The sequence below is a fragment of the Bombus fervidus genome, chromosome 15 (genome assembly GCF_041682495.2).
Source record: "Bombus fervidus isolate BK054 chromosome 15, iyBomFerv1, whole genome shotgun sequence".
NCBI classification, from domain to species: Eukaryota; Metazoa; Arthropoda; class Insecta; order Hymenoptera; family Apidae; genus Bombus; species Bombus fervidus.
In genome coordinates, this window is record NC_091531.1 from 3,022,739 (window position 1) to 3,037,763 (window position 15,025).

Here is a 15,025-nt window from a genome sequence, read left to right on the forward strand (position 1 = left end):
TGGTTACTGCCGCGATAGCCAGCGAATATCTCAACGACGACGTTACTGCCACCTACCGGCCAGGGTTGTTGCAAAAATTACGAAACTTTCGTAGTTTTAGGGAAACTAGATACGTATGAGACCAGCCACACGTTTATCTGAAGATCTGCAGCGGTTGCGCTGTATACGTGTTCGCTCGGTTCAGACTATACGAGGACTATAGGACTCTAGCGAGCCAAGTTCTCAGAAGCGAAGATTTGTTCGGGTGCAACCGAGGGCCGCGACGTTTCTTCGGATAATCGCGATAAACAGAGTTTTAACTGGTGAGTCAAGCGACAGAGCGGTGATCGGATTGGCGGCCGCAACGGAAGAAGCAACGTCGTACAGTAGCGAAGAGCAACGACCGTAACCGATTCCCTCGGCAACCCGCAAAGAGCCCGAAGCGAGACTCTTTAGTCATTTTTTAGCGCGTTTTTCGCGGTCCCGTTACCTTTCCTTTCGTCCGCCATCTCTCTTTCTCTCTCTCTCTCTTTCTCTCTCTTTCCAGTCCCGGCAAACGTTTTTACGAATCTAAGAACAGCTGGGTCATGCGCCACGTTTACGTACATGTACAAGGTGAGTAGGTAAAAACCACCACCTCACATAATTCGTTAACCGACTGAGCTTATCATTTACCAGGTAAAATTCATCGCGTCTAAGAAGCTTGATCGAACGAATATATTTTGACTTTTCGATGCTTTACATTCTCTGAGATATCAAGCTGACCTTCAGTTTCTTAACAGTCACCGTGTATTTTCTTTTGCCCTCCGTTGTAACCGGCAAAGAAAAAACGAATTTGATGACCTCTAGCAATTTAAACTCGTTGTCTCTCTCGGTCGAAACACGTGGAGAACTACGAGATCGCGAAGAAAAGAACGATAATCCGTAAAGTAAAGTTCAGTCGAGTAGAGTGCTGGAACATTAATGCAGGCTACTGTACGTACAATGGCTGGCGAGTATATTCGAACACTTAGAAAATTTTTGTACGCGAATATACCGTGCGCGTTAGACGAAACTTCTTGAGAGCAGGAGGATGGAAATTGGTTGGTTTTAGACCTTGCTTCCGCCTTTTCCACGATCGTTACCAAAACTGAAACAACGAAAGATAGCTAAAGAGAAAGATAGTGGCGACAGCCTGGAGGAACGGTACGCTTCAAGGAAACGCAATACGTGTTCTTTATTGAAATTAATACGTTGGTGTAGCATTACGAAGCAGTCGATTACAAAAATACACTCTGTCGCCACCGATTACATAAACGTTTTGTATCGAAAGTTGACGTAATCGGGTCGTTTCCGAGCTGTTCCAATAAACAAACGAAGAAAGCCATCATCGAACATCGACGTAAATTTGAAAGTGTTCGCTTGGGTAGAGAGGTCCTTATATTTAACGCTGCTGTGAAATTCCGCTCTTTCTCGTCGTCAATGAATTCATTCTTCCTCCACAGGTTTATCATTTCTAAAGAACATGCTTGTGCCTGTATTGCTGTTTCTGCTGCTGTAACATGTCTGTAATTTGCCTGTTTCTGTTCCCTTGGCTGTTATATTGAAATCCTATTGTCTCTGGTCAAATGCAATAAAAATATAACGCCTTTTTTCTGCCCAAGTAACTAGAACACGATTTAGCGATGGAAATCAATGGTCAAAGTGAGATACTATTGGGTTGGCAACTAAGTGATTGTGGTGACGAAGGTGGTGACAATTGTCAATACCACCTAGTGACAAAATCCGCAATCACTTAGATGTCAACCCAATATTTCGCTATCGTGAGAAATACTAAAGTCGAATGGGAAGGTAAATAACATAAAATAACGCTGTCAAGGGAAGACGCGCAAATTCGAAGAATTATGATACTTTAGGGATATACGGAAGATATATAACTATTACCAAGGGATGGGATTCACCCCTGAAAATCCAGTTATTTTCCGATACTAATTGTAAGAGATAGGAAACACGCTATCGGACGTAAGTTACTTCTTTTAATTGGGGCTATCGTTTGGTAAAATTGTTTGTCGATTTTACAGTGAGTTATATAACGTAAAATCGAAAAATAACTGGATTTTCAAGTGCTATGATGCCTCTACGAGTCGAGCAAAGTTACATAATCTTTTTTTAAATTGCTTGCAGGGGCCAGAAAATTTATGATAATTTCATTGGTATATGTGGATTATAGTTATGCACGTAAATATTATAACTATTGTGTTGGCAACTATTTTACATATATTATCTAATAAATAATCCATAATTTTATTAGCATATGCTTCATCATCATTTTTTTGCCCTATATTTATATCTGAAAGAGCTAGACACACTCCACCTTTCAATTATAATATGGCTAACTAAATTGGTGAGGTTCTTAGCCATACTGAAACCTTATTAATTGTATGTCTTTCATGAAATTTGACTTTCAGTACTAAAAAATTATTATTTACCTTCTATGTCATATTTAGCTGCTTTTGTATCAGTCTTTTGAGAGGTTAAAATAATACTGATGGGATTAGGTATGACAACTTTAATTACATTAGGAATAAGTCTTATCAACACTTCCTAAGCGACTTAGCTATGAAACTTGTATGACATATAAAATAACAGAAAATATTGTAAATAACAATTATAAATAATGTAAATAATGTTACAGTTTGATTTAACTATGAGAACAGGACTTTTGATGATCTTTGGACTGGCTTCTATTGATTCAATTTTTTTGATAATGATAGTTCTGCTATTTATATGTATAAGAGTATTACAACATTTTCTAAGCTACTTAGCTATCAAACTTGTATGACATATAAAACAACAGAAAATTTTATAAATCATAATTATAAATAATGTAAATAATGTTACAGTTTGATTTAACTATGAGAACAGGACTGTTGATGATCTTTGGACTGGCTTCTATTATTTCAATTTTTCTGATAATGATAGTTCTGCTATTTACATATATATAAGAGTATTACAACATTTTTTAAGCTACTTAGCTATGAAACTTGTATGACATATAAAATAACAGAAAATATTGTAAATAATAATTAGAAATAATGTAAATAATGTTATAGTTTGATTTAACTATGAGAACCGGACTTTTGATGATCTTTGGACTGGCTTCTATTGTTTCAATTTTTCTGATAATGATAGTTCTGCTATTTACATGTATAAGAGTATTACAACATTTTCTAAGCTACTTAGCTATCAAACTTGTATGACATATAAAACAACAGAAAATTTTATAAATCATAATTATAAATAATGTAAATAATGTTACAGTTTGATTTAACTATGAGAACAGGACTTTTGATGATCTTTGGACTGGCTTCTATTGTTTCAATTTTTCTGATAATGATAGTTCTGCTATTTACATATATATAAGAGTATTAAATATAATAATCTAAGTTATAGGGATGATTTTATTATCAATGGTTAATATAAAATTTATATATATATATGTTAAAAATATTTTTTAATTTAAATAATTATATTAATTAAATTAATAATATATCATACTCTAAGAGAAGAATATTTCAAACGTAAAAGGATATTATTATACTTTTTCTAGTATTTGTATTTTGATGTGTAAAGAATTATGGTTGGAAGAATAATGGAATTAAGTCCGGATGAAGTTGTATTTGCAACAGCACAAATTTATGTTGACACAGTACTGTTATACCAATACGTGTTATTGTTTATGGGTATGATGTATCATCGATAAATATTCAGGATAAATTTACATTATGTCATTAAGAATAATTATTATATAATCGGTAATTATTCGATTAATTAGATCTATTAATTCGGCCATTGAACATATTGGACTTTTACGACGAGAAATATCGTAAAAGATATTTATAACACGACGTACCTCTACATTTCCTTGAGCATTTACTTATTTACGAATTTCGGATATTCCAGTCGCTTTCGACTAAAACACCGTAAAAGCCCTAAACGCTTATTGAACCGAAAGTTGAACCGAAGACTGCAGCAAGGCTTAATCTTCCAGATTTATTAATTTTTAATTGACGAAACAATTGGAGTAATCGAAATTGCAATTGTCAAAGACTTTCGTAACGAACGTGAAAGAAAGAAAATAGAATTTTCGTGGATAAATTACGCGCTGTTAAATATCGATAGGAGTTTGGGTAAAACCACGTTAATTCGGTTGCCAGGGGAAAAAAGGGGAGGAATTAAGAGCCGCGATGGAGAAGTAGCGGTGTGTTCCACGAAACGTTAACAGAGCAACCATAACTCTTGCCGAAGAAACACAGAGTAATTTTCTACGGGCCATAAATTTCCTAACACGGACAGTTTGCTGACCGTAACTAAATTCGACTGTAATCTCCATCCAAGGTAGAACGAACACGAGAAACGAAAGCAGAGAAAAGTTACACGGAATTGGGGAAAAATCGAAAGAGAAAAGAGGCAGAGAATGAGATAGGCTGAAAGTCTGAAATGAACGTCTGCTGTCGGGCTAATAATTGACAGACTCGATTGGTTCAACGAGTACCACCGTTCTCGGTTAATTATCCTGACTCTCGTTATCCCATTATCGTCGTTAGATAGTATCGGAAGGGTGAAGCGAGTTTCTTTGTCGATTGCCGACCGTCGGTTTGCAGGATGCACGCGTTGCAACGACCGTGGCGCGCTCACGAGGAACCCTGTTCCATTGTTGACGGAATATCGCAGCGATTTTCGATCTTTCTATCAGTTCGTACCATATATTGAGTTGGTAACTAAGCGATTGCGAAGTTTGTCATTACCACCCAATGATGCCAACCTTAGTTGCCAACCTAATACAAGCAGCCACCTAGTTTCTTCCGCAAAACAGCGCCGATAGTTTATTTATTTGTTCACTTATTAACATTACTTTTTAGCACCAGCTCTATAATACGCCAGAAAAGGATAAACGTAGCAAAGTTAAGTTATTAAATAGTAAACTCATTTATTATATTATATTATACTAGAATATTCATTTATTTAAGAAATGTAAAAATTACAAGATAATATTGTCAGGAAAAAGGTTAGGAAGAATTTTTTAAAATACAATTTACGTGATTAATGTGATTTATGGAATTACAGTAACTACGCATATGTTACGTACACGTTGTTGTATATGAAACAACATGTGAATTCTTTAGCTTCTTGGCGGTACAACGATACCTTTAGCTATTTTAACAGCGAAAATTGCAGAAGATATTATGCTCCCCCTGTGCAGTATCGAAAAGAAAAACATAATTGTGAGAATGAAACGACATCAGATGCTCCCTATATGTTACATTTACATGTTACGTAATATGCACACAAATATTAGGTTGTCCGAAAAGTTTCTTTCGTTTCATAAGGTGATAATAGTTGAACAACAATTTCTATTTTATATTATTTTATTGAATTAGGTATGATCCATTTCGTTCTATTTCTATTATTACGTCCGTGCATAATTCAATAAACTAATAAAAAACAAAAAACATTGTGCGTCTATTATTTCCTTATAAAACGAAAAAAAACATTTCGGACAACCTAATACATAAATAAGTATAAGAAGATATTACACTATGATTGTTTAAGCGTTAAACACGGAATGTTTAAAGTTGCGAAGGGATAGAGAAAAGAGATCAACTGGATCAGATATGGCATTAGTATGCGCGCACGTATCCTGATAAATCGGCTCGCTGTTTCTAACGTCGCTCGCGAGGAATTCAACCCGGAAAATCAGAAGATAATTACGCAGGAAAGGCGAACGTGCGTTCAAACTTATAACACGAAGAAGTGGAAAGCGATCAAGCAGATTATTTATAAAAAAATAAAAAAAGATAATATCGGCCATCTTTCTCCTGTTCTTTAGCGTGATCGTACTTCATTTATGAAACATGGGATCGTAATCGCAAAAATTCATGCCGTGTACTTTTCACGACTCTGTTGTATTGGGTTGGCAACTAAGTGATTGCGGATTTTGCAATAAGGTGGCAATGATAAAATCCGCAGTCACTTAGTTGCCAAGCCAACATTTGAGGATCAATAGGCGGATCGTACGACGCTGGACATCAGCATATTTCGAATGAGATGAATAAAACTAAAAGGTTGCAAGAGTAACAGGGTTTTTAAAATCCTCAGGAAATATAGAAATAAAATAAACCCAAGCGACCTGTTCGCTTTGTCAACTGCATTGATAGTGTGGAATCAACGTAAGACACGTTATATTCAGAATAAGAGAAAAATACGAAATAACAACAGACTAGTTTTCGTTGCACAGAGCAGAAGATTCGATTATTTATCTACGTTTGTTGCACTTCAAAATGTCCCTGTAAGACGCATCCTGGCCGAATAATCGTCGCTTACGATGATTACATAAATGAGGAACGCCGATGAGCACATTCCGCGCATACTCGTTACGAAACGAATTGCAGGCGACGTTAAGAGACGATTTTAGTCGCGACACAGTTCTTTTTTTAAATCGCCAATCTTATCGATAAATTGTTATGGGACAATTACGCTGCAGCTGACTACTTCCACAAACTTGGACATAAATCAAATAATACATATGAAAAACTAAAAAATATTTTTTCTAAAAATTGTACAAATTTCAGTTTCTTTCCATTTTCTTAAAATTTCAGCTTTCCAGAGTATCGCGTTTCGAACGATGATCAAGCTTCAAACTACTGACGAAGCTACAGCGACAAAAACGCGGAAGATTCATTATGGAAAAATGTTGCGCAGGAGCTTCTCTTACGTTTTTCTCAAAAATATATTTTTCTAACCCGCGAAATATTCCCAGCCACGTATCACCTATCCGATGTTCTTGAAATCTCCAAAACATATTCCGCGTACTAAATTTTGCAACGTGACGTAGAATTTGTCTATTATTTCAAAAATTGTATAATTTCAAAGCCAAAACCGCGTAGCAACGTTCGTACCGATCAACAAATCTGAACATTTTTATTATCGCAATTACTTGGAAGAAAAATTCTCAAATTCTATTAGGTTGGCAACTGAGCGATTGCGGATGTTATTAATACCACCTAGTGACAAAATCTGCAATCACTTGGTTGCCAAGCCAATACATATTCCGAAACGCATCAGGTTTAGTACTGCGTCTCAAAGGATAAAGGAAATCCGTTACGGTTTCTTTTCGCGAACAACTGCTGGCATTAAGAAAATAAGTTCATAACGTGCAAATTAATAACGTGCAAATGCTCTTGGGCGTTTACGTTCGGGGTACGCACGTAACCATTCGTGGAATTATCGGTTGGCAGTTAGGAGGAGCACTCGCGATAAATATCGAGTACTCTCGGCCGTGCCTAGCATCGACGAGAAGAGATTGAAAGTTTCTGAACGACGGTTATACGAACGGTGGAACGCCTCGCTTCTTCAACCTCTCCATTAGAAAAACCTTCAACAGGCTGTTTTATCGTGAAACTAGAAAAATGTCAATTTTGACTGTTTGGATATTTTTCGAGAAAATAATTACCGAAATACACAGTGGGAAAATATTTTAAAACCTGCGAAAATCTTTTATAAATGTTTTACATTTGCTACGAAGTTGTTGCGCGCGAAGATCCAGGAGAAAGACACGTGTAAGTATCATACGTGAAAAGACTCGTTATTTTAAATTATTCTTTTTTTTTCCAACCTTCTTTTCGTTGCTTCAACATCCCAGGTTGCTGTTATTCTTATCTCGAGTAGAATTTTCTTAGATAACTTGGGTTGGTAACTAAGTAATTGCGGATTTTGTCATTAAGTGGTATAGTTGCCAACCTAACACAAGCGTAAGCGATGCCAGAGAGCATCAGGAGCGAGTCATCGTAACGATAAACGCGCGTCCTTTTCATCGGTAGATGCGCGGATTCTCATGCGAATTTATATTTCTGAGAATGTCTAGCCAAGAACGTTAGAAGCTTGATTTACTTGTTACGTATTATAGAAAGCGCTATTATTTTCCATATTTTATGCCTTTTTTTCATATTACGTGCATCCTGTGCAATTCTGCAGTTTCAAGTTTCCTACAAACGCAGAGATATCGTTGGTTGAACGCTAGGCTATCGGCGATCGCGACCTCGTTGCTTGCTACTTTATTCGTCCTTCGACAACTTTTTGCACGAACGTATCATTTGAAAAGTCCGATTATTATTTCTATGAATCTGCGACCTCATAATTATACAAAAAGACTGGGTTCGTTAATTGTGAAAAGCAGTCGTGAAACGAAGATCACTGAAGCGCCATCTATCGGCTTGCAAAGCTATTCTACGATCCGCGGCACTGTATAAATCTGTCAAAGGTTAATTACCAAACTTTCAGCCTTCCTGAAATCTCCGGCGTTTATCCCTTTCGCAGCATCGACTCCCACCGCTGTATGGTATTTCCACTGCTACGCGTATAATCGCAGGTCTCAACGCCACGATTCGAACAAATCTTCGCCAACGAGAAAGATCACACTCACTGTTGGAACACGGTGCGACCGACCGATCACCGGATCCACCTTACGCAGGATCGTTCGACTTACTACAATTCGATGGGAAGATAACGCAACGATCCAACGAACAGGATGGAAAAAAGGCGTAAGATGCGGCGAATGTGGATGGAAAGCGAGCGAGTACCGTCGGATGCACGGCGCATCGCTAGGAAGAAGGAGAACAGAAACGGAGAGAGGGAAGAATTAATCGAGAGAAGAGAGCGAAAAGGAAGGGAAAGAACGTAAAAGGAGGAAGAGAAAAAAGAGAGAAAGAGATGAATAGGTAGAGAGAGGGAGAGACAGAGAGAGAGAGAGAGAGAGAGAGAGAGAGAAGGGACACGGCGTCAACGATGCCTCTGTGCCGACACTGGCGACCGACTGCGACTCTCGTTCGCGTAATGCACGTAGAGCAAGTGAAACAGAGAAGGTGGGGGGTGGAAGGCGAGAGAAAGAGCAAGAAACGGCTCGTCGAGAATGACGAACAGAAGAGAATGGATTGGAAGTAACCGCGAACGCGAGGAGAACTCTCGCGACGACCGACACGCTTCGTTTCGTGGTCCGACCAACTGATCGCCAACCGACGCCACTTCTATTCGACACAGGGGACCACAGTTAACACCGATAACGAGTTACAGGTAGGCGCGTATTTACTTATGACGCATCGCCGTATCAGCGATCAGCTACTCAGTGACTCTCAACATGACCAACTCGGATAATTTTCAGGCTTTCACTGCACGCCAGCATCGCCTGCATAGCTGTTCGCGTTATTTCACTTACTACAGATACACTTTAAGGTTATTTCGCTTGAATATTGCCAATTGCGATCTTGGCGAAACGTTGGAATTTTTTTCCTTCTGGACACGACTTTTTACCGCATATCTCGAGCGGCGTTCAAACGAGCCACGTGTTACAGCACTTTTTACAGCGTTCTGTTCTCCGAGGTTATACTCGGATATATATTTGTTTGTTTATGTATTTAGTTACTCGCCCAACGATGCGAATCGCGCAGATCTGATATCATATATACAGTCACGCCACAAGTTCATCGAGATAGTTTAAAAACTGCCGGCGATACTTGTTTGGGTATTAGCTCTGTTTTCGCGGGAATCTTCGAGATTTTATGTATTGAAAGAGCTTCGCCTCGTCGAGAGATATGTTCGGTCATAATGCGTCGACGTGCAGCCGTACAAGATAATCTGTTGTCAATGACATTTGTTAAAACGTTTCTACGAGCTTTTGCACCATTTTGACGCGATTCTGTCGTTAATTGAATAACGTTCGTACGAAGGTACGACAGGTGTTATGAAAATCGTTTGAAAAACGTCCCGTTTAAAAATAAGGCTACACGCTAATACATTTCGCAGCCATTGTACAGTACGAAGAATACGAAGAGATCTCTTGGCTGTCACAAACGTATCGTACACTTGTACATGTGTCGGTGGAGATTTTCGTGTGCACCGCGAGGATCGAAGATCTCAAAGAAATCAGGTCGCAACTCGACCGTTCTCTTAGAAAAAAATGTTACACTTTCGTTAATTTATATGTTGCATATATACAGGGTGTCCCGAACTTAAACGAGAGTTTATTCTACAGGTAAAAAAAAAAAAAAAAAAAAACTGCTATACGAAGTTCGTCGATAGACACTTTGTTATAGAGTTAGAAACAACAAATATGGCGTGCACGTTGTAATTCTGTGACGTGAATAATCATGAAATGTAAGAATATAAGAAAAGATAATTACTTTTAATTCTTCGTTTCAGAATATCGTCCTTGTGGACGGACACATGCTTCGCATTAACGAACAATAGAATTAATTACGCTACGACGATCCTGAGAATTTTCCTGAATTTCAATAACTTTGTATAGCATTTTTCCTTCTTTCTGCCTGTACATTAATTTCCTCCTCGCAGATTTTCACGGGCTCGAAATATGTCGCCCAGGATAACACTGACCATCTTTTTCCAGGTATTACCAACGTCCTTTTCTTCTTTTCTTTCTTTTTGCTCGTAGATCAAAGTCACGCAGTGTGACCATTTAAGTTCGAAACATCTTGCATGCACAGTCCCGCCCATAAATACCCATAAATACTATCGAGACGTATTTGTGGATTTCGGCCAAACGTTTCTTTACACCGTGTATACGTGTTACGTATTAACGCTAGAACTACCACACCAGCCAAATTGACTGGTTTCATAATTTTATTTTAGCATTCCTACTTCATGTTATATTTTTTCCGCAATGATGTAATGACTTTCGCAACGATAATTAAAAGAATAATATAATGAATTTTATTTTGTTTTTTATGTATTCAAACTGAAAGTAATTTCTTATCAAGGCTACTTAAAGCAATACCAGTGAAAATGAGTGGTGCAACAATAACTAAAAGAATAATATAATGAATTTTATTTTGTTTTTTATGTATTCAAACTGAAAATAATTTTGTACCAAGACTACTTATACCAATACCAGTGAAAATGAGTGGTGGAACAATAACTAAAAGAATAATATAATGAATTTTATTTTGTTTTTTATTTATTCAAACTGAAAATAATTTTGTACCAAGGTTACTTATACCAATACCAGTGAAAATGAGTGGTGCAACAATAACCAGAAGAATAATACAATGAATTTTATTTTATTTTTTATATATTCAAACTGAAAATAATTTTGTACCAAGGCTACTTATATGAGTGGCGCAACAATAACTAAAAGAATAATATAATGAATTTTATTTTGTTTTTTATTTATTCAAACTGAAAATAATTTTGTACCAAGGCTACTTATACCAATACCAGTGAAAATGAATGGTGCAACAATAACTAAAAGAATAATGAATTTTATTTTGTTTTTTTGTATTCAAACTGAAAATAATTTTGTACCAAGACTACTTATACCAATACCAGAGAAAATGAGTGGTGAAACAATAACTAAAAGAATAATATAATGAATTTTATTTTGTTTTTTATTTATTCAAACTGAAAATAATTTTGTACCAAGACTACTTATACCAATACCAGAGAAAATGAGTGGTGAAACAATAACTAAAAGAATAATATAATGAATTTTATTTTGTTTTTTATTTATTCAAACTGAAAATAATTTTGTACCAAGGCTACTTATATGAGTGGTGCAACAATAACTAAAAGAATAATATAATGAATTTTATTTTGTTTTTTATTTATTCAAACTGAAAATAATTTCGTACCAAGGCTACTTATACCAATACCAGTCAAAATGTAAAATTGTGTTGCAATCTGTTTATCGAACCCCAATTAACCAGTTTCCTCGTTTTCTACAACTTACCACATGTTTTTCAAATTTTTACCGCGTATCCTTCAATATGACGATACCAGTCGTTAGGAAAATTCTAGATCGATCGCTAAATCGCTAACACTAGAAATACCACACTAATCAAAATGACTGGTTCTACAATTTTATAAATGTGTCAATCCTCGTTTAGGGATTCCAGATGGATTAATAATAGCAAAAATGTGCTACATAACATGGACTTCCTTCTGTAAGAAAGTAATAAATCAAATAAATCAATTTTTTAAAGAGCAGTCATTTTCACTGGTTTTGATAGAAATAGCTTCGTGTTAATTAATTGGTAGTTCTAGTGTTAATAGGAATGCGAAATTGCATAAAGCGATATAATTGCACAGGTATAATTGCAGTCTATTTAGAATAATTCTCACTTCGTCTTACGACTCTCCAATCTCCACGGACCTGCCAACTATTCTGAGCACTACCGATACATACTACGAATTACGATAAGCAACACCCTTGATAGTAAGCGAGCAAAGAATAACGAGGCCCTGGTTGCTTTCCCCCAACGTTCTCCTTCTCCGTTACCATCGTCTCGAATTCTCTCTCGACTTAATCAGCTTTCGCGAATAAAAGGAATCGGCTGTGCCGACCTCGACACCGATATACGGCCGTTTGCAGTCGTGTCGATCGCGCTGAATCCCTACGATCCGGACGATGTTCTGTCCAAAGCGGTCCACCTCGTTCCGAGCCGATTCCGTTCGCCAACTTTTGTCTCGTCAGAGCGCTCGGCCTGGCCGAATACAATTTGCCGAGAGCGAGCAAGTCGGGGAAACCGTGTCAGGATTTAGCTGCAAGGTAAACGACTGCTTGTGCAACATGTGCGAACATTATCGACACTGACGGCAAACGTTTTCGAAGAAAGAAACAAAAAAAAAAACGCGAAGCTTGCAGCTCTTGGTATTTCGATTTGCAATTATTAGACAGTGGACTTTTAAGCGTTTAATGACAGAAATTGAAAGGTACAAGTATGATCGAGTATGTCACGTAATATGCAAAAATAAAAGAAGACAAAATAAAAAAAGGTATAGTACCTGTTGGAATATTTGCTCAGTGGAACAAATCGCTGTCTAGGTACTACTTTCCTAGTTATGTTCGCCAGATATGAATTTGCATAAATATCCGCAATCTAGCAACGACAGAGAATAGAACACGTCTCAATGAGTTCGATAGTTTGGGATCTAGAGATATAAAAAGTAGTTGAATATTCGATACAACTCAATCGAAATATTCACGTTTCTATTGGATTAGCAACTAAGTGATTGAGGATTTTGTCAATACCACCAAATGACAAAATCAACCCAAAATCACTTAGTTACCAACCCAATATTATATTTTCAACATCGTAATAGTAGGAGGTCTGGTTACTGTTAACTTTTTACTTCTTGTCGCAAATGGTTAAATATTATGGTAAATCGAGACTGAAATAAGGAGAATATCTGGATCGATTGAAAAATAATTGCAAAACCTCAACATCGAACAGATGCAATTAAAATCACTTCATTTAGCTTCGGTTTCCTTAGCTTTTACTTACTTTTTTATTTACACTAATTAATATCAACTATCGTGTTTATCGATATCAACCAACTGTATATAGCTGGCTGGAGATAAGATCAGGCGCAAGAATTAGATTAAAGAATTTGATAAGAAATATATTTGATATATTTGCTACAATTGAAAGTATCCAAATACTCATGCACGGTATACTATACGTACGGCAGGATTATTTACAATAAATCTCATAAGCTTCAACGTGTTCAAATTCCTCGCACAGCTAATCAGATTTGTCGTATATTACGAGACTGAAGAAAGAACGTAATGAGAAAGAATGAGAAACTGCCCTAAACTGTAGATGCATTAAGGGGAAATATCGAAAACGAGAAATTAATTGGACTAATGGTATCCCAAAGCGAGCGTGCCGGTATAATAAGAAGTAATGCAATAAACAGGAGAATAAAAAGGGCGAGGCGATAGACCGAGAATAGCGTAGAAAGCGATCAGGAACGTTGCTGCGCCGCTGGTTATTATCGATAAGAAACGGCCAAGTTTTCTTATCAACGTCGAGTTCTTCGTAAAATAATACGCTTTGTGCAAGGCACACTTCGCGCTATTCTTTGTTGGTAGTACTACTTATGTACATATGCACACATCTAACGTGCGTGAGTGTGAGCATTTTTCTGGAAGGAATGGAAGCTTCTTATAGAAACGAGCGAGAAAGCGGCAAACGTTCTCGCTATGTCTCGGTTAACGGTTCGAGGCTTGGTCGTCTAGACGAGCATCGTTTCTTCCACTCTTCGTTAATATTTATAGAGTTGAAACGTGCAATTACGCGAGGAAACGTCGTTGGCTGGATAATACGCGTAGACACGCGCTCTCGTGCACCACGAGGCACGCGTCTCTCGCCTATAATTTCCTTATTCTTCTCGGTACCTTCGAATTTCTTTCGAATACGGTTACTCGCGTTAATATTCCCACACGTGCACCGTCTGTTACAATTAATACTAATAAGCGTGCAATCTCGCGATAACTTGTAGTTTGTCGCAAAGGAAATGCTGCAAGTTAGTCTCAGCATGAAGTCGACAATTCTCGAGTCTGATGACCAGTCAAGTGGCAAGTAACGAGCAAGCAACTTGGTACCGAACGTTTAAGGTCCGACCACAACTTTTTAGGTTTTTTCTTATTATTGATATCTGACAGAAAAACGAACTTTTTACGTGCTACGGATCTTTGCAGAATACCTCGACCAAACGTTCTGGTTTTATAAACGCAAATGTAAATATCAACTTCTAAATTTCGATGTTGGCGCACGGCAAAAGTTACTATTGGGTTGGCAACTAAGTGATTGCGGATTTTGCCATTGGGTGGTAATGACAAAATCCGCAATCACTTAGTTTCCAACCCAGTAGATTCCTTGGTACTGGCCTGTCGTAGGTAACCGAGCCAATGCCTCAGCCAGTAAGAGTTTACGTAACTCGCGTTGATTACGTGCACTGCTTAGCTCTTCGTACGAAATTTCGCTGCAATGAAACTTTCTTTCCCGATAATGGACATTTCTGGGAAAATAATACAGTAAGGTTAGTCGCTCGACACAGGATAAAAGAGCGGTCGGAGGAAAGAGCAGCTCGCCTCGACCGAAATAATTTTCTCCCCTAACGAAAGTCGAAGGGCGCGCGTCTGCACCAAAATAGGCGGATGCGTGAGCCTCTGCTTTACGTTCTCGAATTCATTCATAGAAGCGAGACGGCTGTA

At 37.5% G+C, this 15,025-nt stretch overlaps 1 protein-coding gene and 1 long non-coding RNA gene across 3 annotated transcripts in view; one reads left to right on the forward strand and one right to left on the reverse strand.

The window, feature by feature from the left end:
• Positions 1-8,721, reverse strand: part of LOC139995196 (uncharacterized) — a 166,575-nt gene extending 157,854 nt beyond the window's left edge. Inside the window, exon 1 of one of the 2 annotated variants that reach the window (XM_072018418.1) lies at positions 8,288-8,721. The gene's annotated coding sequence lies outside the window, so the exon portion shown is untranslated. The remainder of the gene's footprint in view (positions 1-8,287) is intronic. The other variant, XM_072018419.1, reaches the window with a different exon arrangement.
• Positions 8,722-8,997: 276 nt separating this feature from the next.
• Positions 8,998-10,738, forward strand: LOC139995202 (uncharacterized). Its single transcript, XR_011801910.1, has 2 exons — positions 8,998-9,087; positions 9,176-10,738. It is a non-coding gene; the product is annotated as an uncharacterized lncRNA (long non-coding RNA).
• Positions 10,739-15,025: the final 4,287 nt, after the last annotated feature.